Genomic DNA, 22,844 nt, shown 5'->3' on the forward strand with positions numbered 1-22,844 from the left:
AGGGGGAAAATTGTAACAAAATAAGGTATCAGTGACTGAGAGGGTTCAAAGAGAGTCAAGAAGCTATTCTGGAGGCTACTCTTTTCCTAGTTTCAGATAGATATCACTATTTACCATGGTTTGCCAACCCCCAACCATAACCATCCCTGCCAACCCTAAAGAACACCTAAGGCTCTACTTGAGATTCTACAAGGGTTCCTTCCATACACTATGATTACTTTCTAGAAACCTACAACCTCCAGATGGGTTCCTAGGCCAGATAAGTCCTGAAACCAGAGTCAATAGCCTCTCCAGAACACCAACTAGTTCCACCCCCCATCCCATATTATTAACACTCCTTTCCAACTTCTTCACGTTGGAATGGGCATAACACAAATATCCCTAAAGATTGGGAGAAAGATCAAAGGAGAAGATGGAGTTATAACAGAGAAGATATGATTTAACAAATGGGTATGACTGCTGAATCATTATATTGATATTTTAGTCTCCAGTATTTTGAAGCAGCTAGAAGGAAAAACCTAATATTGTGGAACTATAACCCATACCAAACTCTGAACTCTGTTTATAACTCACCGTTGCAGTGTGCTTTGAAATTTATTGTTTTGTATATGTGTTACATTTAACAATAACAAAAAACAATCATTTTTTTCAAAAAAAAATAAAAATATTAAAAAAAAAAAACAAAACCCACCTCTGGAGACAGGACTCAACAATCTGGGTTTTAATAAGCCCTCAGAGAAAAGACTGATGTACTTCAAGCTTGCAAAGCACTGGTATAAGCCAACCGTGTTGGTGCCCTTCCCCTGCAGTTACCTTAGGAAGATACATTGGACAAATTCTGCACAGAGATGTGAGGGGAGTCTGTAAGGAAGGGGGCTTCTGGGAAATTTCCTTACTCTTAATAAGATACCTAGGAGAAAGGCTGTGCCGGTTAAGATGCATTCAGTCTCAAGCAATAAAAAAACTCAGCTGATGGGGACTTAAATAGGAGCTTTATTCTCACTTTCAAAATAATTAGAGGGAAGCAGTGACTAGTACCGGTGGCTCGGCAACGTCTGTGATTCTCTGAGCCTTTCCCTGTAGACACCAGACGGCTGCCGCAGCTCCAGCATCGCATCGCACTTCTGGCAGAAGGCAGGGAGGTGGTGGCCGCCTTATCAGGACGGGAGAGGCTTCCCAGATGCCCCTGGGCGGCCTCCACTCTCGTCTCATTGGCTAGAATGGGTCACGTGGGCTCCCTAGCAGCAAGGGAAGCGAGAAAGTGAGTATTTAGCTTTTCCAACCTGTATAATGGAGGCAGGCAAAGGAGAAGTGTAGGGGCTTTATGGAATAAGCAAATTCACAGTATCTCTTCACTGAGTTGAATTCTAGCTACTCACTGCTGAAAAGCTTCCTGACAGGAAGTGTTACCAATTCTTCCTTAGTAGTTGGGGACATTTAAAAAAATGGTGCAGGTGAACATCAGCTCATTCCATCCTCCTACCCCATATTGGTGACAGCCCCTTCCAACATGAAAAAGTTAGAATGGCCATAACCCAAACACCCCTAAAGAGTGGGATAGAAAGATCAAAGGTGATGGTGGAGTTATCCAGAGAAGATAGGGTTTAACAAACACATATGATTGCTGAATCATTAAATTGATATTTCTTTTAGTCTCCAGTATCTTAGAGCAGCTAGAAGTAAAAACCTAAAATTGTGGAATTATAACCCACATCAAACTCTGAAATCTGTTCTACAAGTAATTGTTGTACTGTGCTTTGAAATTTGTTTTTTTGTGTGTACATGTTATTTTTTCTTCTAGCCTCCTATATTCTGAAGCAGCTAGAAGGAAAAATCTGAGATGGTATGGTAGCCCATGACAAACTCTGGGATCTGTCCTGTAACTACTTTCTTGAAGAGTGCTTTGAAAACTATTGCTTTTTTTTCCTTCTTTGCTTTGTATATATGTTATATTATACAATAAAAAAAGCTAAAAAAAAAACTGTTATCAACTTTTCACTGATGCTCCTGTATTATTTAAAAAAAAGTTAAATAAGGCATAAAGCTTACCTAATCTTAAATTAGCCAACATTTAAACAGCAATTAGCCTCCTGTAGTAAGATGAATAAAAGATGCTGTATTTTATCTTATAAAGGTAAAAACTGTATGATTCTTTAAAAATGTTCCTTAATTTGATTTATCAGAAATATATATTTATATATATTTATATGCAATATATATTTTAAAAAAACGGTGCAGGCATAACTGTGAACATAATTAATAGCACTGAATTATATATTTGAATGTAGTTAAAAGGGGCCATTTTATGTTGTATATTTAATACTAGAATAAAAATAAAAAAATAAAAATCCATGGAACTGCACAACACAGTGAACCCTAAGTTAAGCCATGAACTATAGTTAATAGCACCATTATAATAACGTGCCTTCATCATTTGTAACAGTGCAATTGTCTGTTAATAAAGAGTAGTGTTTTAGTTTGCAAAGCAGATAAAATGCAATATACCAGAAATGGGTTGGGATTTATTAGCTTACAAGTTTACAGTTCTGAGGCTTGAAAATGCCCAAAATCAAAGATGAACAGGATGATACCTTCTCAAAGACCAGCTACAGGCAATCCTCAACTTCTCTGCTACACGGCTATTGACATGGTGACGTCTGCTAGTCTCTTCCTTCTCTCCTAGGGTTTTGTTACGTCTAGATTCTGGTTTGAGTGACTTCTTCGCTGACCTTCTCTGTGGCTTTTCTCTGTGTCTTCTCTCTATCTTTTATCTTTTTATAAAGGGCTCCAGTAAGAGGATTAAAACCAACCCTGAATGAGGTGGGTCACATCTCAAGTTAAGATCCTACTCACCAAAAGACCCACTGCCATAGGAATGGATTAGCTTTAAGAACACGCTTTTCTGGGGCGACATGCAGCTTCAAAGCATCACAGGATTCAGAACATATGGGAATCCTGTTCTGAAAGCCACAACTTCTCTAATTAAAACGAAACAAAAAAAAAAATGTAAGAGTCAGGCCCAGAGTTGACTTGTAAATTAATTGAGGCTCTATGACATGTGGCATGGGGTTCTCCAATGTATCTTTCCACTTTTCTTATCTTCTTGTCTTTTTGTTTCTCACAGGATCATTCTTCCTGGCAAATGAGGGGGGTAGCTCCTCAGAATTAGTCAAAAGAGTGAATAGGATAGAGCAGTTTGGGTTCTGAAATGGGAGAGAATCATGGCTAACTTCCGGTCTGTCACTTCCTTGCTGTGTGACTTTGAGCAAGTGGTTCCCCTTCTCTGAGGCTCAGTTTTCTCATCTGTGAAGTGGGGCTCTCTGTCTCCCCCTCAGAAAGTGTGAGAATGAAATAAGATCAGGGGCATCAAGCAACAAATCAGTTCCTGGTGTTAAGTATCAATTATTGTTATCATCATATTAGTGCAAACCTATGTGACATGAGGAGACTCCTATTCAGCCATCAGGCCACACAGAATTACCAGGTGGGTTCCTTATTATACCTCCTGTAGAGCTGTTTTAATGAAAGGCAAAACTAAATTCTCATTAGTGCAGCAATCATTTCCATGTAAATGAGTGTCATCATGACCATGAAAGTGGTATCCTTAAGAGAAGGGGGAAAGAAGCCCTCCCTCTCAGCCCATTTATCAGAAAATCAAGCGGAGTTTGGGGGTGCAGCGGTTGCAGCAACTGTTCCCTTCTTCCCTCCAGGATGGAGATGGCCAGTATTCCGAGCTGCCCTCTGCACTTCCTGACATTTGTGGTTTAATCAAGTCCCATTAATTCCTCCCAGTTTCAAAGCCCAGCACAGGAACCACAAACTCCCCCAGCTTCTAACGGGAATTGTGTGACTAAAGCCAAGGCGAGCTCTTTGAAAGGTAATTAGTGTCCTTTGAATCCGGGGCCCTTTGATTTTGCTTCCTGGCTTTAAATGGTCACAGGAGATTTTGCAGAAAGAGGGAAAGACAAAAGACAGCAGAAAGAATCCCTTACAGTGAAACTTCTGCTCTTTCTCTCAAGTCGAGCTGTGGCCTGAGAGAAGATGCGTGGAAACGTGATGAAGGGTTGAGTTGTTGAGTTGTATCAGGGTCTATCCATCCATCCATTCATTCATCCAGGATTGCGCATCATGAACCAGGCACCATGCTAGATACTGTATGTATACTTTGCATTGAGTCATTCAATTGTTCATTTATTAAAATCTCTGAGTCAGACACTGAGTTAGGGCCCTGGGCTATATACTTATTGTTTCATAAATAATTGCTGCTGACAAAGTACCAAGAATTGAATAGATTCAGTGCTCATCCAAAGAAGGCTGGGGAAATTGCCTTTACAATGAGTAGTGGGAAGGCCTCTCTGAGGAGGGAACAGTAAAGCTGAGCCCTAAGGTTCTACCCCTCTGGGGCACTGTTCTTATCCTTGAAAGCCCCATCATAATTCAGATGGCATGTAGTTCAGTAGTTCCCTGAGCAGAAAACATTTTGAGATGTGTGAATGTGTGTGTGTGTGAGTCCACAAACCTGGCCTGTGCTGTGGTATGTTGGTATATTTTGATTCGACGACCATGTACCAAATACCTTAAAATGAAAAAATATTTATGTTTCTGATGATATTAATAAACATTTGCTGAAAACTTTCTATTTGAAAAGTCGCATATAAGCACTTTACCCCCTTAATTTCATTTAAAGCCCACAATTACCCAGTGAGGTGGGTGTTATTTTTACTCCTCATTTCACAGATGAGGAAACTGAAGCCCAGAGAGGTGAATCAACTTACCCAAGGTTGCAAAGCTAGTAAGCAGCAGAGCCATATCTGTAAGCCAAAGACCGTCCAGCTCCAAAGCCCATGCTCCTCACCAGCATGCTCAGCCAGCAAGCCTAGTGCCAAGAGCCGGAGATGAAAAGATAAGTGATCGTGGTACCACTGGAGACCATAATAAATAGTGGTCAGTCATGTCATACAAGCCAGTAAGGGATTATATATTGATTGAGTCAGCATTGGTTGCCATAGCAACCCATGGGGCAGTTCAACTAGCTCTGTTTGGGAGAATTAAGGAAAGATACAAAGAGTGGATGGACATAGGAGTCAGTATAGGCTAGGAAACGCTGTTGTAATAACAAACCTGAAGTCTTAAACTACAAAGGTGTATTTTTCAATCAGTGCACCTGACATGGGTTGTCTGTGGCTCTGCCACATTATCATCCTCACTCCAGGACCCAGCTTCCATGGTAGAGGAGAGAGAGAATTCTGGGGGATCTCAAACCGGCTGTTAACAATACTCCAACCTGAAGAGACACATCTTACTTGCATTCACAACTCATTAGCCAGATCTCATCACCTGGGACCAACCATAACACAAGGAGACCAAGAAGTTTCACCCGTATACCTGGGGGAACGAGACATGCTCGGTGAATGGTGTTAAGGATAACCTTAGTGGGTAATGGTGGACTGAAATTTGCAGCAGAGATGGAGAACATGTGAATTGCAGACAGAGGGAGAAATATGCAAAGGCACAGAGGCCTGAAATAGGCTGGAGTGTTCAGACAGCTAGAGTGCTGAACTGGAAATAGATCTGGAAGGAGAGTCACAAACCCTTACGAGGTAGATTCTGATTACCTCCATTTTGATAAAGGAAATTGAGGACACAGCTGATAAAGGGCAGACCTGGTATTTGAATCCTTGTGGTTGACCCAAGTATCTCAATTCTTAATTTCTAGGTTGTGTTGTCTTTAAGATAGACATTGCCACGTTACCAAAGGTCTCCAATGCCAGGTGAAGGAGGTTGGCCTCCACACACCAGGCAGTAACATTTAAAAGCTGTGGTTGCAGTTGTTTAAAATACACGCTTTATGAGCCTATTAAGTACACTGGAATATCCTTCCCTCCAAATAAGAAATGAGATCTCCTTAATACTTCTTGAAACGGGAGGCCCTCTTAATGTATCTTTTCTTGGCTCTCTTTTGATAGAGATGAGGTTGCAGAGAAGTAAGTCTTCTACACTGAGGAAACAGCCCAAGGATAATTATTAATGGCTACTAAAACTCAGTTTCCATGCTAGAGATGCAATAGGGAATGGTAAGGACTGTGGCAAACCAGAAAGAATCATGCCCCATGAAAGAGGGCAGCTGTTGTTCCCCTTCATTTTGTTGTCTTATATGGAAATGGGGGATAATTGGGAAATTTTATGAACTTTCCCCATTTTAAAATGTTGACTTATGCATGGGACAAGCCTGAGAGGATACATTTGTGTACCAAAACGGTCTTGCATCCTCCATATGGCAGTTCTCCTCTACAAAGCCCCGCATTGGTCCTACATCCTGATATGTGTGCCCTTGTGTCATCCTTCCATACAGTGAATCTTGGCTGGCCTGTGTGACAAACAGATTATGACAGAAGTGGCAGTGTGTGACCTCTGAATCTATCTCACAGAGGCACTGAGCTTCCACCTTGTTTTTCTTAATCACTCCCTCTGGGGATATCAGCCACCATGCCCTGCGGACACTGAAGCTGTCCTGTGGAGAGGCCTATAAAAGAGGAGCCGAGGCCCCCAGCCTAGAGCCAGCATCCACGTGCTGACTGTGTGAGCCAGTCTCCTTGGATGTGGATTCTTCGGCCCCAGTCAAGCCTTCCAATGACTACAGACCGGGCCAACAACTAACTACAACCTCAGGAAAGCCCCTAAGCCAGACCACCCAGCAAGCTGCTCCTGAATTTCTGACCCATAGAAACATGAGAGGTATTTTTTTCTTTCTTTTTAAAAATTCTTTTTCTTTTCTTTTTGTGTTCATCATCTTTTTTTCTTAGTCACAAGAGGTATTGAATGATTGTTGTTGTTGTAAGCCACAGGTAGGCAATTTTTTTCTGTAAAGGGGTAGATAGTAAATACATTAGCCTTTGTGGGCCAGATGTTCTCTGTCACAACCACTCACCCCTGAGAACCTTAGACTTTACATAAATGAATGGGTTTGATTGTGTTCCAATAAAACTTTATTTACAAAAGCAGGAGGCAGACCTGATTAGGCCTACAGGCTGTGGATTGCCAAACTTCATTTTAAGCCACTATGTTTTGTGATCTGTTGCACAGGAATAGGAAATGAACCTGTTCTAGTTTGCTAGCAGCTGGAATGCAATATACCAGAAACAGAATGGCTTTTAAAAAGGGGAATTTAATCAGTTGCTAGTTTACAGTTCTAAGGCCAAGAAAATGTCCCAATTAAAACAAGTCTATAAAAATGTCCAATCTAAGGCATCCAGGGAAAGATACCTTGGTTCAAGAAGGCTGATGAAGTTCAGGGTTTCTCTCTCAAGTGAGAAGGCACATGGCAAACACAGTCAGGGTTCCTCTCTCATCTGGAAGGGCACATGGCAAACACAGCATCATCTGCTAGCTTCCTCTCCTGGCTTCCCGTTTCATGAAGCTCCCCGGAAGGCGTTTTCCTTCTTCATTTCCAAAGGTCGCTGGCTGGTGGACTCTGCTTTTGTGGCTACGTCATTCTGCTCTGCTCTCTCTGAATCTCTTTCATTCTCCAAAATGTTTCCTCTTTTATAGGACTCCAGAAACTTATCAAGACCCACCCAAATGGGTGGAGACATGTTGTCACCTAATCCAGTTTAACAACCACTCTTGATTAAATCACATCTCCAGGGAGATGATCTAATTACAGTTTCAAACATACAGTATTGAATAGGGATTATTCTGCCTTTATGAAATGGGATTTAGATTAAAACATGGCTCTTCTAGGGGACATACATCCTTTCAAACCAGCACAGAACCCAACTCCCAGAATTTGTGAAGTAGCCTGAGTAAATCATGCTCAGACAAAGCATGCTGTCAGCGATTCTGAGACCACATGAAAAGCTGATGGCGGGGTGAGCGTGACGATGGGCCGGGGCTTGGGCAAGGAGATGTGTGTGCCCTGATGCCAGCACCCTGCCAACCGACATCCCAAGGAGAACGTTCAAGCCAGAATGAAGACCAGTCCCTTTATTTCTCCCTGTACAGTTCAGTGCTGACCTTGAACAGCCACGGTAATGAGTAAAAAGCCTTTCCCACACAGTGCTTGGAGGAACACAGAGAGCTGACAGTGGCAAGCTCCTTCTGAGCTGGTAACAAGGCTACCAATGCCAACTAAGTAATGAGTCCAGAATAAAGAAACTCCCCATGGAGGGTTCCAGGAACACTGTCTGTCTCCCGGCCACATTGTCCCTTCCACGTGCCCTCTGCAGTCTGTTCCTCACAGCTCCCCTGCGGACCAGCTGGCCCTACTCTGCCCCACCCATCCCCGCAGGGGTCACAGGAACAGCTGGGTCAAATGCATATGTGGTGGGTAAAGCAGTGGAGGGAGTAAGATGCTCAGAAGGGGGTAAGAGGTGGGGGGATGGAGAAATAGAGAGATAGGAAAGAAAGACAGAGGAAGGATAAACAAAGAGGGGAGGAGGATAAGGAGGAAGGGGGAAGGAAGAGAGAAATAGTCCAGAAGGGGCAGGACACAGGGTTTCTAACAATGTTATCTCTTTCTCGGTCCACTGCACCTGCCTGGGTCCTACTCTCCACCCACCCGGGTGGCCACAGCTTTCTGGATTCCAGTCCAGGGACAAGCTTCTAGCAATCTCAGCAGCACTTTGGGGAGTCGCCTTGATTGGCTCTCAGCTCACAGTCCCAAAGGCCTGAACCAATCGCTGAGACCCAGGGAATTACGAAGCCTGATTGGCTAAGGTCCAGTGCTCCACCCTTCCTGGACCCGCTGAAGGGGAGGGCTGAATTCCCCATCCCACCCCCGCCCCCACCCCCCTCACCCCCGCCCCAAAATCAGGACTTTGTCAGAAGAAAGAGGGATGGATGCTGGCAGGGTGGAGTCAAAAACCGCAAATGTCCCCCTTTAGAGTCATTGGGCCCCCACTCCCTGCTAGACCTTCTGGGGGAACCATTTGTTAAGCAGCTTCCCATCTGGCTCAGCCATTTGAGGCTGTAAATGATTATTGGGCACCCACTGTGAGAGCTGGAAATGACTGATGGAAATTTTCTTTTCTGATCTTTTTCTTGTATAAAAGGGGAGACCAGGCCCAGAGAGTGGAAGCATGTACCTGGGGTCACACAGCTCATCAATGGCAGAGCCAGGCTCTATGGCGTGCCTCCAGGCACCAACTGCCACACTCTGGTGACTGCCACCTCAGGAGCAAGGCCAAAGGAGCCAGGCCTCAAGGGGGTCCCTGAGGCCCCCAGGGATTTCCTGGGGGCAGGATGGGTGCAGAGGGGAGCTCTTTGAGGGCGCTTTTGAAGAGTGGGCAAAGTTTGACTGAGGGGAATTCTACCTTCCCTGGGGGACCTAAGAGTCTTATGTGTGAATAAAGTAGGCAAACAGGGCGGTTGTTCCTGAGTGTGACTGGAGCCTTACAGAAGGAAGCAGTATGTAGGTGGACGGGGCTGAGCACAGGGCCTTGCCCAGGGTATGGAGATCAAAGACCTTCCCCGTGGCACTGACATTTTAGCTGAATTTTGAAAGATGACTAGGAGTTAGCTAGAAAGAGGGGAAAGGCCTTCCTGGTGATGGGAACACCATGTACAAAATCTCGGAAGCACAAAAGGTCATGATGTGGTCGTAGAAAATAAATGGCTCCTTATGGCTGGCTGTGCCGGCAAGAAGAAGGCGACAAGGCTGGGGATGACCGCCGGAGCCTGAGCTGAGCACAGCCTTGACTTCCTGGCTCTGGGGGAAGGGGACAGGGCACGGGAGGACTTTCAGGTGGGGAGTGACCCTTGTAGATATGCAAGTAGCCTGGGTCTTGAGAGGGCTGGAGGATGGCACAGGTGTGTAAATCAGGACTCCTGGTTGTAGGGGACAGAAGCCAACTCAAACCATTTTGGCCTAAGAGGCAGTTTGGCGAAGATCCTGTTTGGCTCATGTAACTGATCCAAGATGTATGGAACAAGCAGCCTGTCGGGAGGTGATGGAGAATTTGGGGTACGCTTTCTGGAAGACAATGGGGCAAGACGAACTAACGCCTAAAACGCTATCTTCTTCAACCTAGAAATTCCATTTCTAGGAATTTAGCCTAAGAAAATCAATAAAACTGAGGACATCAGGGATGTTCATTTCAGCACTGTTTACAAGGAAAATAATGGGGAACAATCTGAGTGTCCCACAATGGCAGACTGGTCATCTAACAACTGGAAGTCCTCCCAAGAGCTACTCTTTAGTCATTCAGTCTGCCCTCATAAATATCAACAATTGCCAGACATTTGTCTGTGGGCCAAGGCTGGTCTGTGAAAAAGTTTTTACTAGCCTGTGACAGAATCAGAAAATAAAGACAATAGCAAGATTTTTATAAAACTGTTTTTTTTTTTTTTTACCCCCTGTTACATTCTATCTGCTCTACTTTTTTGGCTTGATGATGATAATGAATGTTAACATTTTTCCTTTCCCCAAGCTGAAAATAACAAAAAAGTCCAATTATAGGAGCTTAAGCAAATAGGGGCTTATTATTTTTTTTTACATAAAAAGACATCTGGAGGCAGGGACCCCTGGGTGGGTGTCAGTGCTCACTAACACAAAGCGGGTAAAGGTCCCTGTGAGTCTCTTGCCCTTTCGCTCATGGTCTTGGCATCATTTTCATGCCCCAGGTAGGAAGGGGGAGGAATAAGATGGTGCCAGTGATGTTTTCCCTTTTAGAGGAAAGCAAAAGCTTTCCCAGACATGGCCAGCAGACATCCTTTTATGTCTCATTGGCTAAATTAGGTGACAGGACCACTCTTAGCTGCAAGGGAGTCCAGGAAATAAGAAGTTAGCAGAAGGGAACAAGCTTCCCTTGTTTGCTTCACTAAGCAGGATTAATTGCCTAGGCTCCATACAAAGCGCCTCAAGCAAAACCACAAAAGAAGGTGCTAGAGCTGTAGAAAGGGCAACTAACCATGCCTAACACTTGACGGAAAGAAAGTAGGCAACTCTAGCCCAGACAACTCTAACTTTGGGGGAGTAGAATTTACTAATTTAGTAGTCCATGAAAGGCTGATGACTGGGAACTATGGAAATAAATTATTGGTTTTCAAACTAGATTCCAGTGTTGCCCCAGAGATTTAAGGGCTGCCATTACGTAAGAAGGTTAGGGAAGCACCAGTCCCCAATCTTCCCTTCAACCCAAGTACTTCCACTTTTATCTGAATATTATACTGGATAGTCACATAAAATTCCATTTCATGTATATGTATATATGTGTGTATGTGTGTCGGTTTATATGTACATAAATATGTACATCTGTGCATATACTGATAGAGAGAGAGATACTAGCTAGAGAAGGGTAGCTCTAGATGATACCTAGCAGGAATTTCAAACTGGTAGCCCCCTAGAGCCTAAATCAATATTAAAAATCTCTTTGAGTTCTGAATGCCTTTACACTGGCTGTGTGCTCTCTATTATTCCACTGGTTCAGACGTTCCTAGTATTTTATAATAGCACAATCTACATATTTATAGGAATTGTGCTATACCTTAATTCACCGTGCTCCCACATTTATATTAGTTTTAATACACACACACACACACACACACACACACACACCGTTCCCGCCCACATGGACTCGCCTGGCCCCCAAGGGCCTTGGGCCTCGTGACCCCTGGATACCCCCGAGTGTTAACAATGACGCTCTCTGGGCCGTGGGTCTTTTTAAATTTTTTTCTTTTTTCTAGTCTGTCCAGTCTAATTTTGCTAAAATAAACAGACATGGCTTTTGTAATAAGGGGAAAAGACGCCATTTTAATTAAAAAGTAATAACAATGCGGCTGGGATCCCGTGGGCTGTTTGGGCCACGCGCCACCTGCCCACTGCGCCGGCTCTGCTGGGCCGCCGCTGCCCCCACCCCCCGCCCTCCCCGAGTGTGTCGCCAGTGAGGGCCAGGGGTCCGGGCCTCCCCGAGAGGTGCGAGTGGGAACGAGGGCTGGACACGCCCTGATGAACCAGCCCTTCCTGGAAGAGTTTGGAAACCCAGTCGGGGTCTGAGATCCTTTCAAACGCTGAACTCACAGTTCCTGCAAATGCCAACCACTCTGCTCCGGACCTGTTGATAGATATATTGCTTCACGCTAATGGGGTATTATCAACACAGCTCCACTCTCTGCTACTGCAAGTCACTGGGACAACATCTGGTTTGAATCTTTTCTCATTATGACCCAAAAAAAAAAAAAAAAAAGCTGAAACCCAAACCACCCCTTTAGCACTCTGCTTCTCTTCTGCCCTTCTCCCTCTCCCTTGCTTCCCCCGGCCCCCTTCTCTTTCTCTTTTTACTTTTGCACTCGAGAAACTGAAAACCAGATGGGAGAGTTTAGAAATGTTCCAGTCTAAGTGTCCTTCTTTCCATTTTACAGATGGGGACACTGAGGCCCAGGGAGGCACAGGGACCAGCCCTATCTCAAACCTTCTTCCTGACAGCTAAGTAGCCTATGGCCAGCAGCTCAGTCCCTTGGTTTTCGAATCTGCTTAGACAGGGTGGTACTGACTACCCCCACCCACCCCCACCCACCCCCACCTCCCATCTGCGAGAGAGCCCTGTGACCGGTTAAGGAACTCGGGGAAGCAGTTAGCTGCTGTAACACTTGCTCGAGGGCTGCCAGTTAATTGATAGCAGAATTACATCTTCCTAGAACTCAAGTTGCTCATTCCCAATTCCAGCAGCCTCTACAATTTATTTGGGAAGACAATAACAATATCTGCCAACATACCAGGCACTTCAGTAAGTGCTTTACGAACGGCCCAGCACCGTGGACAAAAGCGACTGCTGGAGTCAGGCTGTGACTTTGAGTAGAGCACTTCACGCTCTAAACCTGTTTCCACAAGTGAAAAATGGGACTAAACACAGCACCTAGCTCGCAGGATTGCTAAGAGGATAAAGAAAGCACGTGTGTACAGGGTGAGAATTTACCGTGACACTGAGATGTGCACCAAGCAGAATTTTTATACTTTCTCTTAACTGATCACTGTTACTGTCTCCAATGCCCCTCTGGACATTTTGGTAGCAGCCCCCCACCCCACCCCTCCCTGCAGTGCAGCCGTGTGTGTCTGTGAGTGTGTTTGTGTGCGTGTGCGTGCGTAAAAGAAGCCATCCAGGATCTTACTTCCTCTCTCTACCTCTTTTTATTCCCCCTCCCCGATTTCTCTTCACCAAGAAAAAATACCCTACATCCTTTAGAGGCAGATGGGGCATCCCTAATAGCTTCTCCCAGATTTTTTCTACTGCAGCTTATAGTCAAGGTCTGTGGTCCTGTCCTCCAAGCTAGGCTCTTGAGGTGTTGATGGGACCCCCAGGAACTGAGAAAATGTGTTTCTCTCCAAATAACCCTGGCTTTTGAGATCATTTCCTTGCAAGGAATTCAGAATCCCTACTTTAAAAGTCCAAGGCTAAAGATCAATTCTTGAGCTCCTGCTGTAAAGCTCTGATCCCCCACCACGCCCTGAAGGTAAATGGACATCCCTGGCTGCCTGAGGCAGGTTTGGGCAGGAAGAAAGAGATGAAAGATAAGCACATTGAAATATTTCAGAAGTAGAATCCTGTTACACTTTTGTGAATCACTTACTCAGGGCCGAATACTTAATGCTCAATGATCTCAACTATTTTGTTCTTGTTGTTGTATCATTTAATCCCCACAACAGTAGGTATTATTATACTGGTTTTTGAAAATAAACCATTCTATTCAAGTATAACTTATATGCAGAAAAGTTCACAAATCTTAAGTGTACAGCTTATTATCACAAAATGAACACAACATACAACCACCACTGCTTGTGTTTCATCCCAACACTCCACCCAACCCCCCAATTTCCTGGCCCCCAAGGACAACCCTGATCACGATTCTAACACTATGGATTAATTTTGCCTGATTTTGAACTTCATATACATGGAATCATGCAGCATGGTCTATGGTGTCCAGCTTCTTTTGCTCAAAATGATAAACTGGGAGATTCATCTGGTTGTTGCACGGAGCAGAAGCGCATTCCTTTTTGTTGCTCTTTACTATTCTATTGAATGAAGATACTACAATGTATTCATTCATTCCACTGTTGACAGACTTTTTTTTTTTTTTTTTTTTGCATGGGCAGGCACCGGAAATCGAACCCAGGTCTCTGGCATGGCAGGTGAAAACTCTGCCTGCTGAGCCACCGTGACCTGCACTGTTGAGAGAGTTTTGAATTGCTCCCTGCTTTTTTTGTTTTGTTTTGTTTTTTTTATAATCATTCTAGTGGGTTTGAAGAGCTATCTCATTGAGGGTTAATTTGCAATTTCCTAATGACTAATGATGGTGATCATCTTTTCATGTGTTCATTGGCCATCTATATCTCTTCCTTGGAGAAAGAAGAGATTTATGTGCATTTTAAAATTATTTGTCTTTTTATTGTTGAATTGTAAGTGATCTTTATAAATTCTGGATACTAGACCCTTGTCAGGTGTGATTAGTAAATGTTTTCTCCCATTCTGTGGGCTCTATTTTCACTCTATTGGCAGTGTCTTTGGAAATACCGTTTTTAATTTTGATGAAGTGCAATTTATCTATTTTTTCTTTACTTGCTGTGCTTTAGGTTTCACACCTAAGAAATCACTGCTTAATCCAAAGTCATGAAGAGCTACTCTTTAAGTTTTCTTCTAAGAGTTATAGTTTTATTTGTACATTCAAGTCTTCGCTGTAGCATTAAGTTTTGAAATAGGAAAGCATGAAACATCCAGTGTCGTCCTTATTAAGATTGTTTTGACTCTTCTGGGTTGTTTGCATTTCCTTATGAATTTTAGGAACTACCTGTCAATTTCTGAAAAAATGCCAGCCTGGATTTTGATGGAAATTGCATTGAATCTGTAGATCAATTTGGGGGATATTGCCAATATTGTCTTTCAATCCATGAACGCAAGATATTCTTCCATTTATTTAGATCTTCTTTAAGTTCTGTCAATGTTTAATAGTTTTCAGTATACAAATCTTGCACTTCTTTTGTTAAACTTATTCCTAAGAATTTTAGTCTTTTTGATGCTTTTGGAAATGGGGTTGTTTTCATTATTTTACTTTTGTATTGTTTGTTGCTAGTATATGGAAATACAATTAATTTTTGAATATTGATCTATCTTGCAATCTTGCTGAACTTGTTTATTAGCTCAAGTAGTTTTTTTGTGTGTAATCCTTAGGGGTTTCTATATGCAAGAGCAAGTCATCTGTTAATCAAGATAGTTCTATTTCCTCCTTTCTAATCAGTTTACCTATATTTCTTTTTCTTGCCTAATTGCCTGGCTAGAACCTCTAGTACATTTTTTAATAGAAATGCAAGAGTGAACATCCTTGTCTTGCTCCTGCTCTTAGGAGGAAAGATTTCAGTCTTTCACCATTGAAAGCTGTGAGCTATGGGGTTTTCATAGATGCCCTTTATCAGGTTGAGCAAGTTCCCTTCAATTCCTAGGTTGCTGAGCATTTTTATTACAAAAGAGTGTTGGATTTTGTCAAATGCTTTTTCTCTGCCTATTGAGATGTGAGGTTTTTCATTGTGACTTTTTTCCTATCAAAATGGTGTATTACATTGATTTTTTTTTTTTGCATGGACAAGCACCGGGAACTGAACCCTACATTTCTTTCTTTTCTTTATTATTTTTTTTGCATGAGCAGGCCAGGAATCAAACCTGGATCTCTGGCATGGCAGGCAAGAACTTTGCCTGCTGAGCCACCATGGCCTGCCCTTTTTTTTTGGGGGGGGGGTGCATGATCTGGGACTCGAACCCGGGTCTCCTGCATGAAAAGCAATCATTCTACCACTGAATCACCAATGTACCCGATTTATTTTTGTATATTGAACTATCCTTGCATTCCTGGGATAAATCTCATTTGGTGAGGGTGCATAATCTTTTTTATATAATTTTTTTTTCAGTTGGCTGATTTTTCTATTCAGGATTTTTGCATCTAAATTCATTAGTGGTGTTGGTCTGTAGTTTCTTTTCTTGTGATGTCTTTGTCTGGATTTTGGTACGGGTATAAAATTGGCCTCATAAAATCAGTTTGGAAGTGCTTCTTTCTCTTTTAATTTTTGGAAGAGTTTGTGAAGGATTAGTATTGGCTCCTTTAAATACTTAGTAGAATTCACCAGTGAAGCCATCTGGGCCTCTTTGGAAAATTTTTTGATTGCTAATTCAATCTCTTTTCTTGTTATAGGCTATTCATGGATTCTAATTCTTCAGTTTTTCTAGGAATTCAGCTACTTCATGTAGGTAATTTAATTTGTTGGCATATCATTGCTTATAGTATTCTCTTATAATCCTTTTTATTTCTGTAAGGTAGGTAATAATAATATCTCCTCTTCCATTCCTGATTTTGCCATTTGAGTCTTCTCTATCTCTCTCCATTTTATTTCATTCCTTTGGCTTGCTTTAAGTTCAATTTTCTTTTCTTTTTCCAGTTTCGTAAGGCTTCGTAAGGTGGTTGGGTTATTGAACTGATATCTTTCTCCTTTTTTGAATGTAGATGTTCAAGAATTCCTTTGCCAAGGTCCCACAAGTTGTGGTTTTGTTTTCATTCACCTCAAAGTATTTTCTAATTTCTCTTATGATCTCTACTTTGATTGTCAGTTAACAGTGTGTTATGTAACTTCCACATATTTGTAAATTTCCCAAACTTCCTTCCTTCCAATGTTTTAAATTTTGATGAAGTGCAATTTATTTATTCCATAAAATAAATTTATGGAATTTTATTCCATGTGGTCAGAGAAATACTTTGTATGATTTTTTTTTTACTTTGTATGATTTTGATTCTTTTAAATATATTAAGACTTGCTGAAAACATAGCATATGATCTATCCTGGATAATTTCCCACATGCACTTGAGAAAAAAATATGTATTCTTCTGGTTTGGGGTGGAGTGTTCTATAGATTCTGTTAAATTTAATTGGTTTACAATGTTGTTCAAGCCTTCTGTTTCCTTTTGATCTTCTGTCTGTTTGTTCTATCCACTACTGAATGTGGAGTACTGAAATTGCCAACTGTGTTATTGTTGAATTGTCCATTTCTTCCTTGAGTTCTGATAGATTTTACTTCATGTATTTTGATGCTCTGTTGTTAGATGCATATATTTTTATAATTACTATATCTTCTTAATGGAGTGAGCCTCCTATCATTATAAAATATTATTCTTTGTCTCTAGTAACAATTTTTGTCTTAAAGTCTATTTTTTCTGTTATCAGTATAGCTACTTCAACTCACTTTTGGTATATATTTTCCCATCCTTTTACTTCAACCTATTATGTTGTTTAACCTAAAGTGTGTCTCTTATAGATAGCAGATATTTGGATCATGTTTTTTTTTTTCAATCTGTTCTGCCAAGTTCTGCCTTTTAATTAGAGTATTTAATCCATTTCCATTTAGCATCATTACTAATAAAGTAGGATTTACATCTGCCAATTTGCTACCTGTTTTCTATGTATTTTATGTTTCTTTTTGTTTCTCTATTTATCCATTACACCTTCTTTTAGGTTAGACATTTTCTAGTGTACCATCGCAATTCCCCAGTCATTTCTTTCACTATGTATTTTTTTAGTTATTTTCTTAGTGGTTTCCCAAGGGGTTGAAGATTACCTCTTAACTTGTAACAATCTAGTTCAGAGTAATACCAACTTAATTTCAATAGATTTGTTCTAGCTCTGTTTCCTCCTCCATCCGTTTGACTATTACCTTTGTGTGTGTGTGTGTGTGTGTGTGTGTGTGTGTGTGTGCATGGTCTAGGAATCAAATCCTGGTCTCCTGCATGGAAGACGAGCATCCCATGCACTGAGCCACCCACGCACCCTACAAATTACATCTTCATTTGTTGTTTGCCCACCAACACTGATATAAAATTATTACTTTATGCAGTTATATTTTAAACCAGATTGAGAGACATATATATAAAGAACTCTTACAACTCCACAGTAAAAAGATAAATAACCCATTTTTAAAATGGGTAAAGGACTTGAATAGACATTGATGCAAAGAAGAGTTGAAGTTTACCAATAAATACATGAAAAGATACTCACCATCATTAGGCACTAGAGAAATTCAAATCAGAGCCATAACAAGATGACATCATTCATACCCACAGTCATGTACTTGTTTTTGTATAAGAATATTCACAGCCGCATTTTTCATAGTAGCCAAAAACCAGAAACAACCTAAATGGCCATCAACTGATGACTGGATAAGTAAAATGTGAGATAAGCATATAATGGATGAAAGAATTTTCAGAAATTTCTTATTCTGCTATTTTCTCTGATGTCCCCTCTGTTTTAAACCTTTCACAGAAATCACCTCATTTCATCTTTACCATAATCCTATGAGGTAGATATTATCATTTTTGTTATTTCTATTTTACAGATGAGGAATCTGAGGCAGAGAGACTTGAAGTGACTTGCCCAAGGTCACACAGCCAGTAAACGGTAGAGCCAGGCTTCAAATGCAGAGTTTAACTCTAGGGGTGGTGCCCTCACTGGCTTCTTCTGTCATCCTAACACTGAGGAGGAAGCACTGGCTTTGGAGTCTGGATAGCCCAGCTTGGCTGCTGTCCCACGATGTGACCTTGAGTGTTCCGATTCCTCTTTCTGCCTCAATTTCCCCATACGGAAAATGAAGTGGCCTACTGGTATTAGGGGCTTTCCTATTTTCTCCCAGAATTCTGGCTTTCTCTGGAGCCTGGAGCACCCAGCACATTCCCTCCCACAAAGTAATGGCCCCTGTGCAGGGACCAGCCTGGATGCTACTGCCATGAAAATTTCCCAGTCCTCTCGGGCTCTTTCTATGTGGGCCGCAGCAGCCTTCCACTGGTGCTCAGGGTAGCTGCCCAGGAGCTTTAGGTGACTCTGGAGGAGGCTTCTGCCTGCTGGAGCTGTCACTGAAGTTGGGGTCCCTTTCCAGCTGCGCTGTGGAGCCCAGACTACTGATTCCCCTCCTAGCTGCTGGTCAGGGTTCCCGGGGCCAAGGGCGGCCAGGCTGAGAAGGCACTACCTTTACTTCATCTCCTTCTCCCCTATTCCTCCTCCCTATCTCAGTTCCCTTCTCCAAGGTCTGCAGGAACCTGACTCTGCTGACAGGCCACAGGGTAAAGGTTTTCTTTCTTTAAAAAAAATTGTTTTTCAAGTCTTTTCTTTAATCTATTTTCTTTAGCCCTAATAATTTGGCTTCCCAGTTATCTTTCTGAGCTCATTTTCCACTCCCACCTATCCCTTCCCAGACTCTGGATACATGTGCTAGGCACAGTTCCACCTCAGGACCTTTGCACCTGCTGTTCCATCTGCCTGCGACATCCACCTGGCTCCCTCCCTCACCTCCTACAAGTCTTTGCTCAAATACCTCTTATCAATGAGGCCTGCACTAGTCTCTTTCATAAAAATGCACCTGCCTCACTCTTGCCATCTTTATCTCCTCCTAACTTCACTTTCTTCCTTAGCCCTGACCACAGTGGACTACTTAGTTATATAAGCCAATAAATCACCTTTTTTTGCCCAAACCAGTTAGAGTTGAATTTCCCTTCCTTTGCAGACCAAGCATTCCTAACCATTACACCTCAGTGAGGATTTGGCATCTGAACTCTCTGAAGACAAGGGTTCTACTTTTGGTTCCACCAAAGGGCTTGGCATGGAGCAGGGTGCACTGTAGCCCTGTTGAGGGCAGGACAATTTGCCTTGCTGCTGCAGTCGACACAGGGATACTCTAAGATGACAGCTGCCTGCAGGGTGACAGCTGGCCCATGAATAGGTGGAGGGAAAATGCTGAATCAGATGAAGCTGGCCTCTGCCCCATCCAGCCAATTCTTGCCAACTCAGGGTTTGACCCAATGATTGGGAAACATGTTTTCCTTTTCTCTTGTTAAAGTCCAGCTGGCGCTGGCCCTCTCCACCCGGCTCTGTGAGCAAGGTGGAAACTATGGGGTTCTGGGCGGGGCTGGGGTTTGCGTGCCAGAGGGCTAGACCTCATCCCGGCTGTGTCCCTGGCATCCAGTTGCCTGGACCCGCCACTCCCATGCTACCTGCCCACTAGGACTTTTCCAGAGCTGCTTCAGCCTGGCCAGCCCGGCAGCCGCGGAGCTCCCCACAGACTGGAGGGAATCGAGAAGGTATCATCCAGGAGGTCAGCTGGGCCAGGCCTCCTAGAGAGAGAGGGCCTGACCGAGGTCCAGTGAGAGTTAGAGATCTACTCAAGCCTTGAAATGAATCACAGGTGTTGGAGGGAGCAGACAGACCTGGGTTTTCATTCAGTTTGCACTTATTTTCAGAGTGGCCTCGGGCCAGTCCTGCCACCTTTGTGAACCTCCCTAATCAAAGGTTGTAATATCTCTCCAATATCCGGCTGCTAGGAGGATGAAGGAGCAACACACACAAACAAAGAAGGTGCCTAATCAGCACCATCCCTCAGCCCGTGGCTACTCCCAGTGAGAAAAAAGAGAGAATAACAGCTTTTTATATGCACAGTCCCATTCTAAGCACCTACCTGTGCTGGCTCATTTCGTCTTCACCATAACTCTGGGAGGTGACAGCCGTATTTACAGATGAGGAAACTGAAACCCAGAAAAGTTGAGAAACTTCCTTCTGAAGACATCTGGTTAGAAATGGTCCCAGTCAAAGTCTGGCTTCGAGGCCCATCTCCAGACTGATGGACAAAGAAGTCTGGAATCTCAGGGCTGAAAGAAACTATAGAAAAAAACTGGGTATAACAGTGGAAACCTGTAGCACACATCCCAGCTGTCTGAGTCTAGCCTTCTCCTTGCCTTTGGGCTATTTTGCACCTCCTAAATTGTAGGTAGCTGGTAGATATGCAGAATCTTGTTGGGTTGAATGGGCTTCTTTTCTCATTGTGGAAAAACTATTTTTGTCTCCATCTATCATTCAACTTCTTTACTCCTATAAATTTGGGCTTTTCTTACATTTTTATCTTTCCTTGGAACTGGACTGGTTTCCTCATTGTTTAACAAATAAAATCAAATATCAGACATGTTTGTTTTTAGATTAGCGTAAGAGTCATGATTTCTATCTTTTTCAGAAAAGCATCATTTAAAGAATCTTAGAGAGGAATGCCTGATGCTTGTGGCAATAGTCCTGGAAAGCCTCCTCCTCTAGCCCTTGTTCTCCTTCAGTGCTCAGGACTCAGTCCTGCCATGTGTATTTCCTAGATGATTCTCACACAGATTAAGTATCACCCCTCAGTTTACAAATAAGGAAATTAAGGCACAGAGAGGCAAAGCAATTTGACCAAAGTTACACAGCAAAGCTAACTCTTCTAACTCTCCCTCTCTCTCCCTCTCCCCACTCCGTGTATGTGTGTGTGTATGTGTATGTGTCTTACCTTCTGGGCCAGATTATAAATCCAGCTCTGACTGGAGCCTGAAGAATACATTTGGAAATGATTTGGTGCTTGATGGGGGAGTCAGATGATGCTGTGGTTAAAAGAGCAGGTTTTGGGGCAGGCAACAGTGGCTCAGCAGAGTTCTTGCTTGCCATGCCAGAGACCCGGGTTCAAATCATGGTGTCTACCTGTGTAAAAAAAAAAAAAATGAACATGTTTCAGAACCCATGCTGGGTCACTCAATCTTGAGGTACCCAGGCTGCTGCATTCCAGTTGGTGGGGTCTTTGGCCAACCAAATCCTAAAAAACAGTCCAGGCCTACATGGCAGCCCACTTTTGAACCTTTCTATATTTTTCATGTGAGAAACTTGCCCAAGGTCATATTCATTCTAAGTGATGGAGCCAAGACTTGAATCCCAAAAAGTCTGACTTGAGACCTTGCATGCTGAAGCCCTCAATGTCTGAGTTTTCTCAGCTGTGTGAGTCTGGGCAAGTTACTTAACCTCTCTGAGCTACTTAATCTCTCATGAGAGTCATTAAGAAAATTGAATTTGATAATGGGAGCCAAGTGGCAGACACATGGTAAGTCCTCAGTACATAGGAGCTGCTACCCAACGCCTCATTATCTCAAATAAGGAACCACCTTTATATGGGCTCCTGCCATATGCCAGGCAAGGTGGACAGCACTTCACTGACATCATCTCCAGGAAGCCGCCCAGCAACCCTTGGGAGATACTGTTGCAATCCCTATTTGACAGAGAAAAATAATTTGTTTGCCTGAAGCTGCACAGTGAGTAAATGATGAGGCTGAGATGTAAACCAGGTTGCCTGACTCCATTATCTAGACACTTTTCCACTCTGCAGTCATTAATTTATTCATTCATGCAACAAATGTTTATTGGGCACCCGCCCAATGGGGCATCAGGGCTGGAGCTAGACGTGGGGGCAGGGAGGGCAGGACAGAGGACCAAGTCTGTGAAAGGATGGATACAAAGATGCCTGCCGAGGGAAGTGGGGGCCCTGGGAAGGAGAGTGGCTTCAGAAACCAGCAGAGCAAACCTTCTGTGTTCCCTAGGACTCTGGTTCTCTAGGGCTGCATCTCCCAGGGGTCAATGATGCCTAGAGCTAAAAGGAGGCTTGAAGATTCTGACTCATTGCGGACAGAGAACTGCTGGAGAGCTTCCAGTCTGGGCCGCCTCTGCACTACCTGATGGAGTGAGTCCGGGTAGAAGGAGAAAATGTTTATTGGGCACCTCGCCCAGCTGGGCTGCTCTCTGTGGGCATTTGGGTGGGCCCAGGCGCCCTCTTGTGGCCTGCCTTTGCTCTGCATGGGCCCTCCCTGTGTCCCTGCAGATGGAGAGTCTTCCCATGCCTAGATCTTTCTCTGTGCCAGCTTGGACCCTTTTGCCTACACCTTTCCCACCACCAGCCGAGGTCTGAAAAACTGTCCTAAGTTTTGGCTCTCTCGCCTCCTCCGAGTACACCGGCACAGACACATGGTAGCAGCCTCCCTAATCCCTTCCT

General features: G+C 43.2%; 2 long non-coding RNA genes across 2 annotated transcripts; one reads left to right on the forward strand and one right to left on the reverse strand.

Annotated features, from left to right (window-relative positions):
* Positions 1-980: 980 nt before the first annotated feature.
* LOC143643544 (uncharacterized) lies at positions 981-21,504 on the reverse strand. The gene is made up of 4 exons (XR_013156302.1): positions 21,321-21,504; positions 20,469-20,668; positions 4,776-4,876; positions 981-1,238 (listed from the first exon to the last, which is right to left on the reverse strand). It is a non-coding gene; the product is annotated as an uncharacterized LOC143643544 (long non-coding RNA).
* Positions 8,047-9,750, forward strand: LOC143643536 (uncharacterized). Its single transcript, XR_013156301.1, has 3 exons — positions 8,047-8,105; positions 8,572-8,715; positions 9,051-9,750. It is a non-coding gene; the product is annotated as an uncharacterized LOC143643536 (long non-coding RNA).
* Positions 21,505-22,844: the final 1,340 nt, after the last annotated feature.

This window comes from Tamandua tetradactyla, chromosome 1 (genome assembly GCF_023851605.1).
Source record: "Tamandua tetradactyla isolate mTamTet1 chromosome 1, mTamTet1.pri, whole genome shotgun sequence".
Taxonomy (NCBI): Eukaryota; Metazoa; Chordata; class Mammalia; order Pilosa; family Myrmecophagidae; genus Tamandua; species Tamandua tetradactyla.